We start from the raw sequence: 20,711 nt of genomic DNA on the forward strand, positions 1-20,711 counted from the left end.
ATGCACCCTCTCCTACCTCACTGCCCAGGTATGTGGAAGCTCGGACTGCCGCAACTCCCCCAGTGTACCACATAATTCCCCCAATGCACATCTCCCCCCCTCCCATCTCACATGGTGCCTTGTGGGATATCAGAGGATGAAGTCAGATTTCCCTCATCCCCTCACTGCTCCAGGAGCACGCAGGCACCGGTCATGTGGGCTTGCCATGCAGCGGGGCCAGGAGCAGCAAAGAGCGTGGCGGGGGAGACAGGTCAGCTCCTGCCTCCCTCCCCAGCCCTTGCAGTTGTGTTTGTGTGAATGTCTGTCTGGTGTGGTTTTAGGGTACACTCATGTTAGTTCTTTTTCTATCCCGAGTTCAACAATTTAGCACAAATATGGACAGATGGAGATACTTTCCTGGCAAAACAGATGTGCTACGGGGGTTTTGAACCACCACCAGCCCATTTCTCTTGGAGAATCTCAGAGAGCGGACTTGGGAAAGGCTTCTGCTTGGAAGCTGCTGCCAGTCACAGAACAGTGACTTGGCGCAAGGCAAGCACATGGCAGTAGTGGCCCATAATGGCAGGCCGGGGGTGGGATAAGGTATGGGGCAGGGAGAGGGCTCATTCCCACTCTCCTATCCCTGTCCCAGATGCCTTGTTCTCCCTCACATCCCTGTCTGCACATGGGCTGGTCATTTGCCCAGTTTCCCAACCTAGGCAAATAAGCCAACTATGAGCCTAGGATTAATGCAGTGGTGGGAGAGGTGAGGTGGGACGAGGCTGGCAGGGAGAAGAGAGCGGGAACAAGCCACATCTACAGGTCATTTACTGCTCCCTGCAGCCTGCCCATACAGGCCTCTACTGGTACATGGTCTGAGAGCACATAATACAGCCACCTTAATAAATAAATAAATTAAATAAACTTTACTTGTTAGCTGCCCCATAATAAATTGTTCTCAGTAGAGGATTAAAACATACAATAAAAACACATATCACATTAAATCATAGCAGACGAAAATGGTGAAAAGAAAATACAAAATACAATACAAAGCAGCTTAAAAACTCATTTTAAAATGAGTTAAAAATTGAATCAAATCTGAAAACCCAAATTTAAAAGTCCAGGGTGAACAAAAAGGTTTTGACCTGGGATCCAAAAGAACAAAGTGATGAAAAAGGTACAAATAGAACCTGGGGTGATTCGGGGAAGCCAGATTTGTACCCAAAATAAATCGGGGGTGTTTCAATTCAGGTACAAATCAAAACTAAAAAATAAATTTGTGCACATCCCTAGTTTTCTTACCATTACAACTGAACGCATGCAACTCTGGTCCAATCCATTGCGCGACCGAGGTTGCACTCAGGATTTGAATCCTCAGTTTGTAGTGAGCTTTGCTGCTCCAAACCAAGGATTCGTGGATCCTCTGGTCCATCTGAATGCAGCACTGGAGGCTGCATTCAGCCAGCCTGGAGTTGAGGGAGGAAACTCCTCCCTCCCTCCTGGATTGGCTCTGCAGGCTGTCCTTCAAGCAAGAAGGAAGCCCACACATCCAGTTCTCCCTCCTCTCTGCAGTCTTGCTAACTTCAGAGAGGATATTCTCCCTGTAATCCAAATTTATTTATTTATTATTGCAAATGCAGATGGGAGAGTGCGGGGTGGGGTGGGGAGCGGAACCACGGACTCATGGTTCTGCATGACATGCTAATGCGCCCAAAGAATGTTAGTGAGTAATCCTATTCAAAATACAGGCATTTTAAAGCCAATACATGACCCCTTGCAGAGGATTACAATTCACCAGCTCTTAACTGCAGTGTGACCTCAACATTTACTTTGCCTCCAGTGTATATATACCAGATGTTGCTGCAGTGATAGGCAGCTTGTCTTATTTCATCTACAGAACCACCTGAGTAATCAGTTACTCACAATTTAAAGGAGGAAGATCCATTCAGATGCAGAGTTCTTCTGTGGGGAACACACATGGATGAATCCTTTGAAACATCTTCCATCAAAATGCAAGATCCATAGGATCAACGAGGGTTTCCTGCAAGATGCATTTTGTTGCCATATTTACAAATCAGCCTCTTATTTATTGTTAGTTTCCTTTATTACTCAAAGGGTAAAATTCAATTTTCAGTGAATGTTTCATGTTGTAACCTAAGCTCATTTACACTGTATTCAGACATAATGGTGCCACCAGTTGATGGCACCAGCCCTGCAGCCCCAAGGCCATGTGGTCCCCATAATCCTTCTGTGAGCCTTTACTTCCATCCGAGCTCCCAATATGCCGCAACTGGTCATGACATCCAAAATCCTAGCATATTCTGCCCAACTTCCATCAGGAAACCAAACATCTGTAACTTATATATCTATGCATTGCATTTATGTTCCACTAAGGAGCCCAGAGCCATGTATTTGGCTATGTTTATCCTCACAAACACACCGGCAGCTGTGTACTCTTGAATGGTCATTGAAAAACTGGTGTCTGATCTTCTGGTATGCAAGTCTTTCTCTTCTTATTTATTCATCTGTTTTGATGCTATGACAGCTTTGAATGAAATGCCAGCTACAGTTATGATGATGGCTAATATTTAAGCAACAGAATGTTTGACCAAAACCCTCCTGTTGAGATAATGCAAGCAGCCACTGTTTCTAGTTTTTAAAATAACAGGGTTGCCTCTTTACAACAGTATACATTCTTGCAGCTGGATCAGAGGGGGCCAGGGAAGAAATGTGATGACAAAGTAACTGCCTGGCAAAAACAGACACACATCAATACACGTCTATTGCTCTGTCACCAGAAGCAGCTTTTAAGTCAACTGGTCATATATCTGGAACATTCCAAAGTGGGCATTAGAACCAAATTTGAATGCACAATGAAGCTTGTGACCTGGATCCAAAAGATTCCAGAGGAAACACCATATATGCAGCAAAATTGTTTATCCCCTTCTTCTAATTGCAACCCTCTGCTCTGCCCCATAAATCATCTCCAAAGCTTGAGGCACCCACAGGAGTGGGCATGAGTACAAAGACTTTGGATGTAGAAAAATGGAGAATCCCAAGTGCATGTAAGGAAGCTCTTATGCAAGTGCAATGCTCTCTTTGGATCTTGGCACCTATCCACCAGGTGAGGATTTAATTAATTCATAAAAAGCAGTTATTATTTTTATAATTATATGGCTGAGGGAAGGGCATGTTCTGACATTTCAATCTAAGTGGATAGTCCAGAGCAGTGGTCTAAAACCTTGGGTTCCCAGATGCTGTTGGATTACAATTCCTATCATCATTTAGACATTGTGGCTGAGGATGATGGGAGTTGTAGTCCAGCAACATTTCGGTATCCAAGGTGAACTAGAGGCTCTAGAGATCCAAGGCTCTAGAGATCTAGAATGAGGAAAGGGGTGGAAGGAGAGGCAAATCCTGTCCTGGTGTTTTGGGGAAATAGAGTGTTTTCCCCTGTGTTGACATGAGACACCATAACAATACACCCAGGGGGCCCTTGTTATCTGTGGCAGTTCCATTCCTGCCTACATAAATTAATTAAATAAATAAATAAACCACAAATAACAAGACACGTCATTCAAACATGTTGTCTGCCAAGGCAATCCCCAGCTGCAGGATCTTGAAGAACCCCTTTGAGGAGAAGGGCTTGGGGAGCATCTCTTCCTCTTTCTCCTCTTCTTCCTCACTCTCGGGAGCTGCCTTGAAGATCTTCTCCAATTTTTCCTCTGTGAGCTCCTCCTGATGGGATTGGAGGAGTTTCTCCACCTCATGTGGCTTGATGTCTTCCAGGCCTTCTCCACCAATGGGGCATGCAAGGTTGGCGATCCACTCCACCTCGTCAGCTACAGAAGAATGGCTGCAGTAGTTGAGAGGTGAATGCCCCACCACATCACAACTTCTTCTGCATTCCATATTTGACTGGTAAATAAATATTTGGGATTTGATCTTTGCAAGAGCTGCTGTGATGTTCTCAATGCAGTCTGTGATGCTGTAGCTCTTCCAGCAATTGCTGAGCGACAGAGTAGGATCAGCTTCCATGAAATCTACCAGCCTCCTGAAGATGCGCTGAGTGTAGTAGAACTTGAAGGTTGTGATCAGACCTTGGTCCATCAGTTGGATCTAACTGCAGGGACTCTGGATGGCCAGGGTTGTCGAGCAGCAGGAGGACTCTGAAGGCCAGGTTCTTAGAGGTCAGATATCTCTGCAGCTCATGCATAAAGCAGTTGTGGACCTAGCCAGAGAAAAATGCTGTGGTCACCCATGCTCTCCTCTTGGCTCTCCAGAAGAAGGGAAGCTGGCTCTTATACTTCCCTTTCAGGGCACAAGGGTTCCGTGCTTGGTACAGGAGCATGGGATTGACCACACAGTCACCTGCAGCATTACCACACACCAGCAGACTGAGGCGATCCTTGGCTGCCTTTAAACCCAGAGCAGTTCTTTCTTCTTTGCTGATGAAGGAGCAGGAAGGCATCTGCTTCCAGAATAGATGGATGGAATTGATGGAATGCCACCCGGATGGTCTGGATGGAATGCCACCTTGAGACTCTGAGATGTGCTGAACATCACACTCACACAAATACTGGCTATGTTTTTCTTGATGGAGCAGACAATGGACTCATTGATGCCATAATGGCATGCAACAGATGCCACACTGTCCCCATGAGCCAACATGTCCAGCAACTTCACCTTCTTGCCCAAGGGCAACACTTTGCAAGACCTTTTGCCATTCCCCTTAGCAGAGCTCTCTGACTGTGGAGGAAGGGGGAAATTGTACAATGTAATTTACACAATTACAGTACAGTAATTATGCCAGACAACACCCCGCCACACGTGCGCACGCACACACACACAAAAAATTGATCAAGTGCAGGACAGCACAGTACTATAACTGATAATGAAACCTCTGGGAGAGGTCATCCATGGGTGTGGGCTGTGGTGCCATAAATATGAAGATGACACCCAGCTCTACCTATCTTTTAAGTCAGCAGACACCAAGGAGACAGTGGATGCTCTGAAACGGGGCTAGGAGGCTGTTCTGAACTGGATGGGGGCAAACAAGTTGAAACTTAATCCAAATAAGAAGGGAGTGCTCTGAGTTGATAGAATTGAAAAATATAATTTCATAAAAATTTAAGTTAAATCCATTGAAGTGATACAGTACACTTACAGTACAGTACATACAATGCACTAATACAGTGCATTAGCATCTTACCAGGGCTGCACAATGCTGCAAGAGGCTCCTCCAAGAATCTGCACAGGGACGGCTGAAGAAAGGCTTCCACATGCTCCCAAGGGCTTGCTAAGGCTCCACAGGAAGACACAAAAAGGCTTCAAAAGCTCTAGAGCAATGGTTTCTAAAGGCTCTCAATGGCTCCCTGAGGACACCAAAGGCTACCCAAGGGCTGCCAAATGCTCTCAAATCTATCTCTTTAAAGCAATAAATAAATAAATAAATAAATAAATAAATAAATAAATAAATAAATAAATAAATAAATAAAAATAAACCCCACTCCCAAACCACACACCAAATCATTCATTCTTCTCACTACCCACAAGCACATGCATGAAAAGCACAGCCATATATGGATAGATCCAAGAACCACAGATAAGCAAGACCAGTCTACTGCAGATACTGAGGTATATATTTCCAGACCACATATATGCGGAACCATGAATACTGGAAGTATGAATAATGGGGGCCACCAGTATTTAAAAATGAAAGCAGCAGAGAGCAGGCCAAAGGAAGATGGTAGAGAATTTAAAAAATGGGTAGCTTGGAAAAGAAAACAAGTTGTTCTAGTAAGAACTAATGAGCCTACTTTCCTTTCACTGTCTCTACATATGGACTAAATTTAGTGCAAATCAAGGTCCACAAATTAGATCTCTTGTACCTCAAATGTTCATGTCTCTGCCATCTTGGATCAGGCTGGGTGTTGTCATTACAAACTGCACCATTGAGGTGTCCCTGTGTGTCACTCTACAGCTGTTCCAAATTTGGTTCAAATCATTAGACAGTTCTCAAATTAGTGCACTTGTGCCTCAAAGGCTTATGCATCCGCCATCTTGAATTGGGGTGGATGAAATTGTCACAATCTTCACCACTGAGGTGTCCGTATGTGACCCTACAGCTGTAGCAAATTTGTTTCAAATCAGTTAGACTGTCCAAAAGTTAGCTCACTTGTGCCTCAAAAGTTTATGGTTTGTTCCCCCATCTTGAATCAGAGGGGATGATGCCATCACATGCTACGCCACTGAAGTGTCCCTGTGTGTCACTCACTACAATTGCACCTAATTTAGATCAAATCAGTTAGACACTCCACAAGTTAGCCTGCTTGCACTTCAAATGTTCCCTCATCTGCCACCTTGGATTGGGGTAGATGACATCATCATACACCACACCGTTGAGGTGTCCCTATGTGTCCCTACAGCTGTAGCAAATTTGGTTCAAATTGGTTAAGCAGTTCACAAGTTAGCTCACTTGCGCCTCAAAAGTTTAGACGTCCTCCATCTTGAATTGGTATGGATGACATCATCACAAACTATGCTGTTAAGGTGTCCCTGTGTGTCACTCACTGCAACTGTACCTAATTAGGTTTAAATTGGTTAGGCAGCCCACAAACTAGCCCACTTGTGCCTCAGATGTTCATGTGTCGCCATCTTGAATTGGAGTGGATGACATCATCACACACCATGCCGTTTGGGCATCCCTATGTGTCCCTATAGCTGTAGCAAATTTGGCTCAAATCAGTTAGGCGGTTCACAAGTTAGCCCACTGATGCCTCAAATGTTTACACGTCTGCCATCTTGGATTGGGATAGATGACATCATCACAAACTATTCCATTGAGGTGTCCTTATATATACCTTACTATAGCCAGTGTCCTTAATATACCCAGTTTGGTTAATATTGGTCCAGGTGTTGCAAAGTTGATAGCAGGGGACACGGACACACTGACACACAGAGACACACATAGAATGCCGGGTGATCTCATAAGCCTACTGGAAAGTAGGCTAAAAAACATGTGGTGTACAAAGCATAAAGGAGTGTAATAAAACAGCTAGGACATAACTTACACCCCAGCCTTCTTGCTTTGCACTGGGTCATGTTATAATCATGTTCACTTATAATAAGGTTGTTGGCTTGGTGGAAGATACTGGGTTCAGTATGAATTCAGCTTCATTATTTCATCCTATGTTAGGACCAAAAGCATTACTTGCATCTTGCTAATCTGAAAATCTAGATATATAAATCCAGTTCATTCCTATGTAGATAGTCCTAAGGTTTCCCCAGGTATTCATGTGGACCATATGAAATACTGATGCTACAGCTTGAGGTTTAGAGGGCTGAGAGGATGACATGACCTAGTAACTCATATATGTAGATTCCCCACAAAAGGTGTGTAACAAAAGATGAGCTATTGTTAGCTCATCAGTTGAATTTTTTTTAAAAAATAATTTAAGTTTTTTTGCAAAGGAGTCATGCCTCACTGCCAAGTGTTATACATGGACCATGGACATTTTATTTTTTATTTTTCTGTCAATCTGTCTGAGAGAGAGAGAGAGAGAGAGAGAGAGAGAGAGAGAGAGAGTTTGTGGCACTGCCTCTATCCAAGTAAAAGTAAGGATGTGTATATTTATGCAGTCTGACTTATGAGCAAATATATTCCTTTTTGACAGGTTGTGTTCTCTATAATGTCTGTCATTATTCTATCTGACAATGAAGCTAGCAAGCTGATACACTTAAGATGAATGAGCCTTTGCAACTCACCCAAGAACTAATAAAGATGATAAATTTTCACATAATGACTTGGGCTGATGAATTAATTCCAGTGTGAGCTCCTCATCCTCCTGCCAGTTGTATTAGGCTGAAGGGATCCTCCTCCTCCATGGCTGGCACACATTTTTGTTCCTCTTACTGCTCAGAGGTCTAGGAAAGTCAATCATGCTCTGGAACACTCCTAATACTGAAAGTGCTTTTCCTCCCATTCACCTAGGCAGGATCTTACAAGTACTTCTCTCTTGCTAACTTATTGCATGGCTCTGATTTTATATTTATTGATTTAGAATATTAATACCCTGCCTTCTAGCCAGGATGATCAAGCTGCTTTACAACATATTTTCAGTAAAACATGCAATCAATACTAAAGCAGAACAAAACACAAAAGATAAAATAAGCATAAACTCAATCCATTTACAAATTAAACAACACTAAATGCCAGGATGAACACAATAGCCCCAGTCACGTTATGTTCAACATTTGTACAAGTGTACACTGGTACAGATCTGTGCAAAAGTTACAGTTATTCACATGTTAAGCTGCATGCAGGTACAGCAGTACACTTTCTATCTGTACCATGCATTTGAGGGGCCAGTATCCAAGTTCACTTTTCAAATGAGTGCAGGTACACTCATTCACACAATATCATGTATGAGTGCACAGGTATCTGTACACTTGTACAACCTAATGTCTGAATAGTGCTACAGTGTTACCAGGCATCTAAAAACCATCATTTGGGCAACAGATGAATAGACATGGGGAGGTACTTTAATAAACAAGGTACATGATGAGTATTGAGAAGGTCCTACCTGTGATAGTCACTTTTCTCAGAGCTGGACCTCCAATGAAGATCTTAGCAACCAGGCCACCATATCAGGTAACCTGATTTGACCCTGATTTTCTCTGACATCAACATTCTAATATGCATATTACTGTATATGACCTGCAAAGCCTCTCCCCATGCATTTTCCTTCTCCCTTCTACATGGTTTAGAGACCGTAGTGTACTGCCACCATGCAGGTGGCCTGCTTAAAGAGGGATCGCTGGCATTTAGGTTGCACTTGGGGGAAGTGAGTGGTGGCACCGAAAGCCACACCATGCCAGGCAGGGCCAGGCCAGTAAGCACCTTAGACTACTTTTCTCACTGGGTGTATGTTGCCTAACACTCACTCATGGGGTAAAGAGTTTAGTTCCTGCACTGTCAGGGGCGTATCTAGGGTAGGGCAGGCAGGGCACGTGCCCTGAAGGGGGGCGCCATTTTAAAAAATAATAATAATTTTTTAAATGGCCACTGAAAACAAAATGGCCACTGTGCATGCTCAAATGGCCTCTGTGAGGCCCTAGGCCATGCCAGGCCTCACAGAGGCCATTTGAGCATGCATGGTGGCCATTTTGTTTTCAGCAGCCATTTAAAAAATAATAATTTTTTTTAAATGGCCACCGCACATGCTTAAATGGTGCCTACGAGGCCCTAGAGGCCAGAGGGGGGAGGGGGAACCTCTGCAGACCACCCACGGCCTTTAGGAAGCTCCCCGAAGGGGCTACAGTTAAAAATATTTTTTTAATTTAATATAATATAAGTCACTGTACACATATTCAGTTTGGCACTATATACAGAGAATCAGCATTCCCTGTCCAGCATTTTTTGGACTGGCTACGTCCACTGCTAAATAGCTTTTGAAATATTAAAAGATTAATGAGCTTGACTTGCATTTTTAAAGCTGATATTATGGTAAAGTTATCTGAAAGATGGGCGTCAGATGTTTGGAAAGGGGGTACAATTTCAGTGCTTGACCTAGGCGCTATTTTCCCTCGATACGCCTCTGTGCACTGTTGAGGCATGGTGAACCAATCTTCTTCTTGTTTTAATTCACAATTAATTGCATAAAGTTGTTGAACAAACTTTCCACATATTTAATGCCTCATGTCTTTATTTGCTATGAGTGCAACCATGAGCATTTGAGTGGCATAATTTATTTTAGGCAATAAATCTGGAGATCCTTGCTATATAATCTGATGTATTTGCTGTAGAATAAATATATATACTTACTAATGGAAAGAAGGAGATAACACTACTCTAGCTAGAGCACTGAAAGGTGTTTTTTTCTTTTTCAGTGGGAAGTATTTTCTTTCTTGTACTTAAAGACAAAACACAGTCAGCTCTACGAAGGACCCTGCTGTGGGCTATATAAAAGTGCTGTTTTGTGTCATACTGACAATTCCATCCTAGAGCTGAGGGTGCTAATGAAAGCAATTTAACGTATATGTTGTGTGTGTGTGTGTGTGAAAGCTTAGAAAAGTGTAGAAATTGAAATGCTTGCATAAAAATAAAGATGGGAAATTCTTTTCAAGCTAGCTACATTAGTTTCCTTTCAAACCTTGGAAAGGATTCTTTGAAGAAAGGTTTAACAAGAGAGGAACTATGGTTTGCATTTGCAAATGGAAATTGCTGCTATAAACAAGAATGAGGTCTCTTTCTTTGAAAGAGTAATGTGGTCAGCTAGAGGGAGAAGGTTGTTGTGAATATGTTCCCCATTTGGTTTTGGACAATGTGGGATCTAAATTGTAACATAAGAGACACAAATTATTGAACAATGCAAGCCCTAGTTGTGCTCAAAAGACACTGGGTCTGGTAACAGGTATACTCAGTCTTTTTTCCTGCGATACTAGCTTTAAAGTTCCTTGACTGATGTTCAGACTAACACTGCACTCATGCCAGAAACAATGATAAGCATAGCAAGAAGGCTGCATAGCTGAGCAGATGCTCATAGTTGCACAATCTCTTGTGGTCTCAGCTCACTTGGAGAGTGGATAGCTTTGCATTATTTTCTGCAAGATATATGGACTGAGGAAGAGGTTTTGCATCAGAAGGTATGCCACAGGTTTTGCAAGTGTACCATGTTGCACCAATGTCCCACTAGTCTAGATGTCAGACCTTGATCCTCTGAAGATAGTCGAAAAGAGGAAACCATGTGAATATCAATGGCCCAAGAGAGCCAGCCAAACTGTATCACTGGAATTCCCTGGAATTCCTAGTCTATTTTTCAGTGTATTCCATTTCTTACAGTGATAAGCTGCTATATTGCTCCTAATGCTCCAGAGGCATGAGGACCATTAAGGAAAGGAGGGACGCTGCAGTCTGCACCAGATCACCAAAATGACAGGCAGCAGCAAGTGTGAGAACCTGATATTGTCCTCTGAGGCGGACACTAAAGGAAGCCAATGTATAGACATAGAAATTTGTTTTAAACGCTTTCTTAAATCAAGTGTTGGTCAAAGGTGAGTGGTCCTGGACCTGTTTAAAATGGGACAGTTAATCCTGCCATTAGTCTGGTAAAGAAACAATGGAGAAATGTGATTGGAGGTGTGACTAGTAGGGATGTACACAGCGGCTCGAGTTTGAGCCGGTCTGACATTGAACTTGGCCAGCTTGAGGGCTTGCCCCCGGCTCACCTTTGAGTTGAACCAGAATTGAACCAGACCTGGTTTGGCCAAACCCTGCCCCCTCTAGCTGGCCAGGGGTTCTTACATAAAATTGTTGTTGTTCTTATAATTATTATTAACAACTCACTGCCTCCAGGGGGTGCTGCTGTGGCTTCAATGGGATCTCTGGCAATTTCCCCTCCCTCCTCCAGGCAGCCAGCCAGGCAGATGGCCAGTGTGCATGCATGGCAGCCTCCAAAATGGTTGCTGCCAGCATGAAGAGGCCCAGAACAGGTCACACAAGGACTAAAATGGCTGATTGGAGACTGGGGGGGAGCCCGATGGGGCGAGGGGGAGTCGCCAGAGACCCCCCTGCGGCCACGGCAGCACCCCCCAGAGAAAGTGAGTTGTTTGGGAGGGGGGGTTGGTTAGAATCCCTGGACTGGCTCAAATTCGAGCTGAACCAGGGGGTATATTCAAGGAGGCAAAACTAAACATGCTCGATTCTGTTCAAGTCCAATTTGGACTCGATCCAAACTGTGCATACTGGTGTCATGCATGCCCTAGTGACTGGCTGTGATCAGGGAAGAAGACCAAGAGGCGGTTCCCACATTCAGTGGGAAGCACCAAGATGGGGTTTGTGAGGAGAATGGGCTTAGCCCACTCTCCATGCAGATGACCTGTCAGTTGGCTGCGGGCAGCTGCCCACGCGACTGCCAGCTCCATTACGGAGCCAGCATGGGCTGGGGAGTTCGGGGCCCATGCGGCCCCCGAAAGCTCCAGCATGCCCTGCGCGAGTGCGCAGGGCATGCTGGAGAGCCCCACGAGCCAGGAGGCTGCATTTAGCCTCCCCGCCGGGGGTGTCCTTGTGAGTTGCTACGGTGCAGAGCCATGCTGCAGCAACTCACGATTTTTTTTTTAAAAAAAACCAGGTTAGCGGAGCACTTGCTCTGCTAACCTCAGCTAAGGGGGGGGGAATAGTGGGGTTTGCTGCTGGGAGCCGCATGGATCCCATGGCAGCAGACAGTCAACAAAAAGCGGGCTAGCCTCCCTTAGCCCACTTTTTGTTGATCGTATGAATCACCTCCCTGACACATAAGCAGTGCAACCATGTTGTTCCCCTTCAGTGTAAAGTTGTGCAGGTGTAGTTGCGCAACTTCACGCCTATTATTCTCAATGTGCAACTGTGTTTGTGCAACTTTATGCCAGAGTGGAGCAGAACTCTTGCACAACAGCCTTGGCGGTGGTTATATGGAGGCTGCAGCACAGGTGATGCTCCAGCTGCCTGCATTGCCATGCATCGGAGGTGAGCCAAAGTCTCTCACTTCTTCCAGTCCTCAGTTCCTGGAGATCAGATCAGTCCCCTACTAGTCCTCCCTTTCCTCCTTTTTAATGCCAGGCCAGTAATTAAAATGCAAATCTTTCCTTTGCGGCTGCTAACCACCTGAGTGTATTTTTCTGTAGGCTGATGGGTTGATTTTGTTTGGAACAGCTGGACTAGATTTTAAAACATCTTTTGTTTTTTGTGAATGTGCCCAAGGTTGTCTGCAATGCTTACATGTAACCACTAGAGTTCAATCTTGCACTGCATTAGATGCTTCTCTTGCAACAGGAAATCCATCTCTAATTCGCAGCTTGACCTTTGGCCTTTAGTGTCTAATTTATTTAATTTAGCCGTTCTTTCCAATGTAGTTAAGGCTTCAAGAATTATAATCATATCAATTATTGCATCTGAATGGTACGACTGCCCTAAACCTCATTACAGGTGATTTATACATGTAGCAGGTACTGAATAACTTTTAAGAGATAAGTGTGCTATGCTGCAGCCCTATTGTTTGATGCTGCCACTTATGCTGAAATAAAGTGGCAACCATTTGATAGGGATGCATTTACTAAGGTCTCATTCTTATTATGCACAGGATAGGTGGATGATGTGTTTCCTTCCTATGTCAGTGTTTCTAGTGGCCGTAAAAACAATCAGATCTCTACCATATGGGTTCCCATTTTAAACATTACCAGTGAAGCATGGTACACAATCAAGCTGAAGTGGCATCCAAAATTGCTGCAAAGGTAACACAGTGATGGTCCTTAGGTTACTCCTTCATCTGTAACTTGGTCAAGTTAAAATTAACAGCAAAGTCTAAAATCAGGGTCCCAGGATCCCAGGATCACTTCATGGAGGAGAGATCTATCAACAGCTACTAGCCGGAGGGCTATAGGCCACCTCCAGCCTCAGAGGCAGGATGCCTGTGAGTACCAGTTGCAGGGGAGTAACAGCAGGAGAGAGGGCATGCCCTCAACTCCTGCCTGTAGGCTTCCAGTGGCATCTGGTGGGCCACTGTGTGAAACAGGATGCTGGACTAGATGGGCCTTGGGCCTGATCCAGCAGGGCTGTTCTTATGTTTTTATGTCTAAGGTCATATGATACAGCCAACTTGCTGACAGAGGTGCTCTTACCCCTGGACTTTGGGGCTGAAGTCCAGGGCCTCCACATCCCCTGCCCCCAACCCCCAAATCCTCTTTCATCTGTCCTTTGTGCCCTCAAGAACCTACGTGTTATTAAGTGATGCTTAACTTTCAGCGGGGGCGGGGGGGCAGGCTCCAAAATACCTAGATGCACTTCTGCTTGCTGAAGCTCAGGAGATCCAGGGGAAGAAGAAGAATGCACCATATCACAGCCTCGTGCTGGCCAGCTTGGCTCTTTGCCTCACCCATGCCTCTCCAGCCATGGGACACTGCCCTGACTGGGCAGACGTTCAGAGTGGGGCGGGCACTGGTAGACCGTTGGTCTTTCACACAGCCCCCTCTCAGTTTGCCTCCATCCAGGCTTTCCCTCTCTCCCACCCTAGTGTGCAGAATGGGCATTGCTGGTCATCCTTTTGGGGGGCTGAGTAGGAAATTTTGCCCCCTTAGCTTTTGGGCTGTGTTGGGGGGTCTTTTTGCCTACTCCATTCTGTTTTCCTCTATTTAGTTAGGTCATAACTGGGCTGGTGCAGTACGGGGCGGATGGATGTTTAGAAGGGTTTGGTATCCATGAGCACCCTTGGGCATTTTGAAAGGGTGGAGTGATCCATCAGTCCTTAGAGGCGTTGTGGCTCAGGGGCTACAATTGGCCATTACACCTACTTCAGGGCTTCAAAAACCTTAAAGGTTATGCAGCTTGTGTGTGTGAAGCCCTAGGAGTTGCCCTGACCTTCTGGGTTGGCAAGGATGAAGAGGAAGCAGGCTTGCACTGCTTCTTCCTTTGAGCCAGGGTGTGTTGCCCATAGGAGGCTCAGGGAAGGACAGGCAAGTCTGAGTTCCAGCCTTTGCAGGCCCGCACTGCTAGTGGCGGAATCTTCCACATCCAGTTTGCTAATTGGTTATTAAATAAAGTTGTGGCCTTTTCTCTCAAAAAAATGCTGATGAGCAAATGAAAGTTAGTGATGTGCACGGACCGGTCCGGAGGCCATTCTGAAGGCCTCCAGACTGGTCCGGACATGAAGGCGGTCCGGCGGTCCGGCACTGGGGTGGGGGGCTCTTTAAGGGCGGGGGGGTGTACTTACCCTTCCCGCCGCATTTCCCCCACCGGCGCGTTTGTTTTGGAAAGCTTTTAGGGTGGAAGGATACCTCCCTGCTGCCCCTTCCCCCAGTCATTGGCAAAAGGCTTCAAAAAGCCTTTTGTGCATGTGTGTTGCAGAAAGATGACGTATGCGCGTGACGTGCACATGCGCAAAAGGCTTTTTGAAGCCTTTTGCCGACGACTGGGGGAAGGGACGGCAGGGAGGTATCCTGCTGCCTAAAAAGCTTTCCAAAATGAACGTGCCGGCGGGGGAAACGCGGTGGGAGGGGTAAGTACACCCTCACCCCGCCCTTAAAGAGCCCCCACCCCACTGCCGGACTACAGCTCCACGGTTCCATGCACATCACTAATGAGAGTGGCTTCATTGTTTGTCACTGAAAATGAATCAACTCTCCTTTGCTACCAGAGAATCTACACTCAGAGCACCACAGAAACAACAAAATCCAGTACCACATGGGCTTGTGGGTATGGGGATGGTTGGTAGCCTATGTGCACTACACCAGCACTCGCTCTGGGCCACCCTGGTGCCTGCCAAGTGGAGTTATGGGGCTGTTGAAATACTCATTATTCCCTAGGGGGGAACCTTAAAGACGTGCAAACTTCACAAATTCTTTAAAAATCACCCCAGTGCCCAATTCCTTTGAAATCTGGATGGTAGCAGGCACCTATTGGGGCACTACCACCTGACCCACTCTTTTGCCACCGAAACCCCCTTTCTGCCCTGAATCTGTCCCCAAAGATTTGCCAACTTCAAAAATCATTTAAAAATCAGCCCTTTGCCCAATTTCTTTGAAATCTGGGTGGTATCTTCCTTGCACCCACTGGGCACTACCGCCCACCACAACCCACCCTGGTCCACTCAGGTCCACCCCACATAGAGCTATAAGGTTGCTGGAATCCCTATTATTCCCTATGGGAAAAATCTTAAGGACACATAAATTTAAAAAACTCTTTAAAAATCACACCTTTGCCAAATTTCTTTGAAATTTGGGTGGTAGCTTCCACCCATTGGGTACTACTACCACCACCCCTCTTTTGGCCCCAGGGCCCTTTTTTTGATCTGAATAAACTTGGATTCAGATTCAGAAAATTCAGGTACAAATCAATTCGGGAGTGATTCGGGGTGTGTGTGTCAGATTCAGACCCAAAACAAATTGGGAGTGTTTCAATTTGGGTACAAATCAAAATGAAAATATCAATTCGTGCACATCCCTAATGTTTTCTTGTGATTCGCTTATTGGCACAAAACTGTACCTCAACAGGTTGCCTGCACCTACTCCTCAGTTGACTGGACAGCTGACATCTGTTCCTCGGATGATGATCTCAGTTAATATCGTGAAATATTCTATAGAAGCAGGGAAAGATCTGCAAGCCAAAATAGGGCAATACATTTCCTGGGATCAACCGAAAAGTCATAAAGGACTATATAGCAGCCTTCAAATTCTCCAGAACTCTTAATGAGGTTGGGTTTTAAGCAACATAAAGGGTGGTATGGGGGAAGAGAAGAAGGGCATATTGGAAATGTCCCAACATTCTGCAGTTTGTAGAATCTCAAGTCAATGTGTTTTATGCAAACTTGGATCATGTATGAGACAGTTTCATTACACACATAAGTTGCTGAGACAACGTAACAACAAATGGTTATGATGCTGTATTTGAGAAATATAAAATCCAGAAGTTACTGCAAAGCCTGTGCCCAGAGCTTAATCACAATACACAGTAGGGATGTGCGAACCGGTTCGAAGGTTCGAATTCAAACTGAACCAGCCATCAGGTTCGAGCTGCAGGTTCGAATTTGAACCGAACTAGGGGGTGGTTCGATTTGAACCAGTTCAAACCAGTTTGAACTGGTTCGGACATCCAAAAATTGGTAGCATGGTAGCTGGCACCCAGGGGTACCTGCCACCCAAACCCCAAAGCAATCAGACACTCGTACGATTTTTTAAATGAATTTTTGAATTTTATTTTTATTTTTTTCCTCATAGGGTATAATGGGACTCGAACCAGGCCATTATACCTTATTGTGGAGCACCCATGGGTGCCAACAACCACCCAAATCCTGAAGCAATCGGACAGTCCTATGATTTTTTATGAATATTTGAAATATTTTAAATTATTTTTCTCATAGAGTATAATGAGACAAGAACCAGTCCATATCCCCTATTGTGGAGCACCTAGGGGCACAAAAGCGGGGTGGGTAGTAGACAGACGGGGTGCCTACCACCCACAAAACCCCAAGGCAATTGAACACTCCTCTGATTATTGGTGAATTGTTAAAGTATTTTTGAATTCCTCATAGGGAATAATTAGGATTGCAGCAAATGTATAACTTCATGTCGGGGGGAAAGGGGTGTCCTAGAGTGGAGTGTGGTGGGTGGTAGTTCCCAAGGTGGGCAAGGAAGCTATCAGAATTATTTGAAAGGAATTGGGCAAAGGGGTGATTTTAAAGTGATTTTTGAAGTTTACGCATCTTTAAGGTTTTTCTCCATAAAGAAGCATGGAGGTGTCAGCAAATGTATAGCTTCACGTCGGGGGCAAAGGGGTGGCCTAGAGCAGAGTGTGGTGGGTGGTAGTGCCCAAGGGGGGCCAGGAAGCTATCAGAATTATTTGAAAGGAATTGTGCAAAGGGCTGATTTTTAAGTGATTTTTGAAGTTTATGTGTCTTTAAAGTTAGCAATGAGAGTGGATTCATGGTTGGTCATTGAAAATCTTATATGCTACCAAAGAATCTACACTCAGAACACTTCAGAAACAACAAGACCACCACTAACTCTGGGCCACCCCAGCACCCCACAAGCAGCTTTAAGGTTTTTCTCCATAGGGAAGAATGGAGGTTTCAGCAGCCCCATAACTGCACTTGGGGGGTGCTGGGGTGGCCCAGAGCGAGGGTGCCAACTACCTCCATGGGTTGCTAACCCATGGGGTACTGGGTTTTGTTGTTTCTGAAGTGTTCTGAGTGTAGATTCTTTAGTAGCATATAAGATTTTCAATGACAAACTATGAATCCACTCTCATTGCTAACCTTAAAGACACATAAACTTCAAAAAGCACTTAAAAAGCAGCCCTTTGCCCAATTCCTTTCAAATAATTCTGATAGCTACCTCGCCCCCCCTTGGGCACTACCACCCACCACATTCTGCTCTTGGACACCCCTTCCCCCCCGATGTGAAGCTATACATTTGCTGACACCTCCATGCTTCTTTATGGAGAAAAACATTAAAGACACGTAAACTTCAAAAATCACTTAAAAATCAGCCTTTTGCCCAATTCCTTTCCAATAATTCTGATAGCTTCCTTGCCCACCTTGGGAACTACCACCCACCACACTCCACTCTAGGACACCCCTTTCTCCCTGACGTGAAGCTATACATTTGCTGCAATCCTCATTCTCTATGAGAAATTCCAAAATAATTTTAAAATTCACCAATAATCAGAGGAGTGTCTGATTGCCTTGGAACTTTGTGGATAGTAGGCACCCCTGGTTGTCTACCACCTACCCCACTTTTGTGCCCCTAGGTGCTCCACAATAGGGGATATGGACTGGTTCGGGTCCTATTATACATAGGGGTATCTGAGTGCTTTGGGGTTTGCATGGTTGTTGGCACCCACAATAAGGAATAATGGGCTGGTTGGAGTCCCATTATAGCCTATCAGAAAAAGATAGAAATAATTTTCAAAAATTCATTAAAAATCGTACGAGTGTCCGATTGCTTTGGGGTTTGGGTGGCAGGTACCCCTGGTTGCCAGCTACCATCCTCCCAATTTTTGGGTGTCTGAAATAGTTCAAACTGGTTTGAATCAGTTTGAACCAGTTCAAATTCGAACCGAACCAGGGGGAGGTTCGAGCAAAACCAAAACCGAACCACCCCCTCCTGGTTCGAACCTGGTTCGAATTCAAACTGAACTGGGTAAACCGGTTTTGTGCACATCCCTAATACACAGGTTACTTCCAAAGCACAGAGCAGGGGTGTTTGTGTATGCAGGGGGGCGGGGAGAAACATGGTAGCCTTTATACTCACAAAATAGAAGATAAATTTAAGGTGATGCACTAGGCTGAAAGTCAGTAAAAGCCAAACTGGTGGGTATTAACTAGTGGTTGGAGAACACTTCATACTGACTTTCATCCCTAGTATTGCCCTACCATGGCTTGTGAGTTTTCTTCTTCTTTTCATTACTGACCAACACAAATACTCAGTGTTGTGTATTTTAAAATGGGATATCTTGAGGGGGGAAATGCCCTCCAACCACCAGGAAATATCATCCAATTTGGCTTCTATTGACTTTTAGCCTAGTGCACCACCTAAAATTTATCTATTGCTATTTCTAAAGCTATTTCTAATGCTATTTCTTCTGCATGGAGCTCTGCCATGTGAAAGAACTTTGCAGCGGTGCTCATATGAGGACATTTGACCTGAGCAAAGCAGGGTAAAGGGACAGACATTTTCCACAAGAGCATTTGAAAGGTGAAATAATTATAGTTTCCGTAACATACATGCACACATGATTTGTTAGGAGCATGCACATTTCAACCCCACTCATCTGCACCCAACACAGCATCCAAAAAATATGTATGGAAGAGAGATCTGAGGAACACCCCATTTCTTCCCACACACTGGGATTTCCAGAACTGCTTATCTGCACACACAAACACCTCCCTCAGGCCCAAGTCACCTGCTGGATAAGGACAGGCTATAGTGCAACTAAGCAGATTTACCTGCACCTAAGTCCCATTGGAATTAGGTGCAGAAACTTATGTAGAAAATATGTCTAAGAAAACTGCTTTCTCAGCAAAAAAATAAAAAAAGTACTTCAGAGAAGTTGTTGAGATCGCTGGGGATTTCAGGTTTGGTGCCATCAGTCTGAAAGTATAGATACTTGATTGTGACAGGGAGACTTGACCATGATCTGTGGAGGAAGGTATCTTACTTGCAAGTTGCTCCATCACCCTCTGTTCACTATTATCTTTTACTGCCAGGATACAATTTCAGACGTAAAGATTGGAATTAACCCTCAGATAGACTGACTGACTGACTGACTGATTGACTGACTGACTGATTGATTGATTAAGTGGCGTCAAATAGGTGTTGACTTTTAGCAACCACATAGATAGATTCTCTCCAGGCTGAGCTGTCTTCAACTTGGCCTTTAAGGTGTATTCATTGCTGTCATAATCGAGTCCATCCACCTAGCTGCTGGTCATCCTCTTTTTCACTTTCCTTCAACATTCTCCAGAATTATGGACTTCTCAAGGGAGATGTGTTTTTGCAAAATGTGTCTGAAATATGATAGTTTGAGCCTGGTCATTTGTGCCTCTAGTGAAAATTCTGGATTGATTTGTTCTATGATCCATTTGTTTGTTTTCCTGGCTTTTCATGTTATCTTCAAAAGTCTTCTCCAGCACCAAAGTTCAAAAGTGTCAAAGATTTTTCTATCTTGCTTCTTCAAAGTCCAACTTTCGTATCCATAAAGTGTCACGGGAAAAACCTTTGTCTGAACAATTCTAATCTTTGTAGGTAGAAACACATCACATCATCTAAATATCCTTTCCAAGGCCTTCATTGCAACCCTACCTAGTCTGCAGTGTATTTTTGACTGCTGGATCCTTTACTGTTGATGGTCAATCCTAAAAGGCAGAAGCTATCCACCACCTCAGTGTCATCATTGTCAGTTCTGAGGCTGGTTGCTGTACCTGTTGTCATTAGTTTAGTCTTCTTTACATTTAGTCGTTTACATTTAGTCGTTAAAGTTAGCCCTCAAGTAACCATATCTAATTAGTGAAGAAGATGGAATAAATCCCCATCTGGATTTATCCTCTATGAGAATGGGGATTTCACGGCTGTGTGACTTTTCAGTTCTGACCGAAAAATATCCACTATTTTACCGTGTGTGTGTGTGTGTGTGTGTGAAGAGAATCCAATACATCCTCATAAATAATATGCTCATACTCACTGGAGATATTCAAGCAAAGGTT

The sequence above is a fragment of the Hemicordylus capensis genome, chromosome 2 (genome assembly GCF_027244095.1).
Source record: "Hemicordylus capensis ecotype Gifberg chromosome 2, rHemCap1.1.pri, whole genome shotgun sequence".
In the NCBI taxonomy this organism is placed as follows: Eukaryota; Metazoa; Chordata; class Lepidosauria; order Squamata; family Cordylidae; genus Hemicordylus; species Hemicordylus capensis.